We start from the raw sequence: 2,925 nt of genomic DNA, 5'->3' as shown, positions 1-2,925 counted from the left end.
CCGGGCAAGATGACCAGCCCATCTTAGTCGCTGACGTGTTATAGTGGCCTCTATGCTTTCCGTCCTTGCGCGGAGGACCTCGTTGTTTGTGACCCTGTCTTGCCACATTTATATATATATATATATATATATATATATATATATATATATATATATATATATACATATATATATACATATATATGTATATATATATATATATATATATATCAGTGTATTTGGGCAGGAGTTTTTCTCTAATGCATATATCATTAAAAGTACATATATTTATATATGTATGTATACATACTATTACCCCATTTCACATCTGCTCTCCTCTTTGGGGTAAGAGTATGACAGAAAATCTTGAAAGTAATAAAAAGATGTTTTGGAAAGAAATTAAGAGAGGAAGAGGAGGCAAATCAAGTAGAGAAGAAAAGGTAAAAGGTGCATATGGAGAGATGATAATGGAAGAGAAGGCAGTAAGGGGAAGATGGGCTGAATATTTTAGGGAGTTGCTTAATGTGAAGGAGGATAGGGAGGGAAAGATAGCTGCAGTGGGAAATGCGAAGAAAATGAGAGTGAGGAGTGAGGAGAATGGAGGAGAAATAAGGAAGGATGAGGTGAAGGCAGTTGTTAAGATGATGAAACCAGGTAAGGCACCTGGTCTACATGGATGCCATGCAGAATGTCTGAAAAAGGGAGGTACAGTGATGGTGGACTGGCTGGTGAGGCTATTTAATGTTTGCTGGAGAGAGGGTTGAGTGCCGGAGGACTGAAGGAGTGCCTATATAGTTCCTCTTTACAAGGGAAAAGGGGACAAGTGTGAATGTAGTAGTTTCAGAGGGATTAGCCTGTTAAGTGTAGTTGGGAAGGCTTATGGGAGGATCTTGATTGAGAGGATTAGGAGAGGAACAGAAGGAGTAATTGGTGAGGAACAGTATGGATTTAGGACAGGTAGAGGTTGTGTAGATCAGATCTTTGTGGTAAGACAGATATGTGAGAAAGCTATAGGAAAGGAGAAAGATGTTTTTTGGGCTTTTATGGATCTGGAAAAGGCTTATGATAGGGTAGACAGAAAGATACGGTGGGAGGTTATGCAGATATACGGGATACGAGGAAGGCTTCTCGGAGCTGTCAAGAGTTTTTATGAGAGTAGTAGAGCTTGTGTTAGGATTGGAAATGGAGAGAGTGAGTGGTTCGTGGTAAAGGTGGGACTTCGTCAAGGATGCGTTATGTCGCCCTGGCTGTTCAACTTATACATGGATGGGGTGGTGCGAGAGATAAATGCAAGGGTAGTGGATCAGGGATTGGAGATGGTTAAAGAAAATGGAGAAAAGTGGGAGGTGAGCTAGCTGTTGTTTGCGGACGACACTGCGCTTGTGGCAGGATCGGAGGAGGGATTGAGGAAGTTGGTGGCAGAGTTTGAGAGAGTATGTGGTAGAAGAAAGCGAAAGATAAATGTGGGTAAAAGTAAGGTGATGAGATGTACAAGGGGTGAAAGTGGCAGTAGACTGGAAATGAGCATTAAGGGAGAGCGACTGGAGGAAGTGGATAGTTTTAGATACTTGGGTGGAGATGTGGCAGGAAAAGGTGGAGTGAAGGTGGAGGTAGAATGTAGATTGAGAGAAGCGAGTAAATGCCTTGGTGGAATAAAGAGTGTAATGAGGAATAGACATTTGTGAATGGATGTTAAGACGAGACTGTATGAAGGAGTGATTGTGCCAACAGCACTGTATGGGGCAGAAACATGGAGCATAAGAGAAGAAGAGAGAAGGAGTTTGAATGTGTTTGAGATGAGGTGTCTGAGAAGTATGATGGGTGTTACTAGGCTAGATAGAGTGAGAAATGAGGAGGTGAGGAGGAGAACAGGGGTGGAAAAGGAGCTGGGAGATAGGGTTGATGAAAGAATATTAGGATGGTTTGGACACATGGAAAGAATGAGTGAAGAAAGACTAGTAAAAGAGGTATGGAAGGCAGATGTGGAGGGAGTGAACATGATGGGACGTCCTAGGATGAGGTGGATGGATGGGGTGAAGGGGGCTTTGGGGAAGAGGGGAATGTCTGTTGAGGAAGGACGGGAGAGGACAGACGACAGGGGTGAATGGAGAATGGTTGTATATGGATGATGTTGTGATTGCATGAGGTGGAATGGGCGGGGGAATGGGGGGTGAGGTAGTATGTGTGAGCAAAATTTGACGCAGCCCAAAGGGATTTCTCCCCGTCCTCTACTTTTATGCAATAGGGGGACGGAGAGGGGGGTCGACGATTTAATGAAGCGGCCTTTCTGTGGATGTGCTGTGTCTTGCGACACTGCTTCTGACCCAGGGCAGTGGACAAAGTGCAGGGATGACCCGTCATCCAGGAGGTGCTCAGATAAGAGGGAGGGTGGAGGGGTGTGGAGCGTATTCAGGGATGGAATAGGTGGAAATGATTTTACGCCTTTCCCTTTTTGGCTACCTCCCTTTTAAGGGAGAAAAAGCCTTGGTATATGTATGTATATGTATGTATATATATATATGTATATATGTATGTATATACATATACATATATATATATATATATATAATACATATGTATATATATTTATGTATATATATATATACATATCTATAAATTATGTATATATATATATATATATATATATATATATATATTTATATAAATATGTATACATATACATCTTTTATATATATATATATATATATATATATATGTGTGTGTGTGTGTGTGTGTGTGTGTGTGTGTGTGTGTGTGTGTGTGTGTGTGTGTGTGTGTGTGTGTGTGTGTGTGTGTGTGTGTGTGTGTGTGTGTGTGTGTGTGTGTGTGTGTGTGTGTGTGTATACATATATACATATATATATATATATATATATATATATACATATCATATATATATACATATATAATATATATATACATACACACACATACATATATATATAT

This window comes from Oratosquilla oratoria, chromosome 32, assembly GCF_046742065.1.
Source record: "Oratosquilla oratoria isolate Oo_2021 chromosome 32, ASM4674206v1, whole genome shotgun sequence".
NCBI lineage: Eukaryota > Metazoa > Arthropoda > Malacostraca > Stomatopoda > Squillidae > Oratosquilla > Oratosquilla oratoria.
This window is presented reverse-complemented; position numbering follows the sequence as displayed.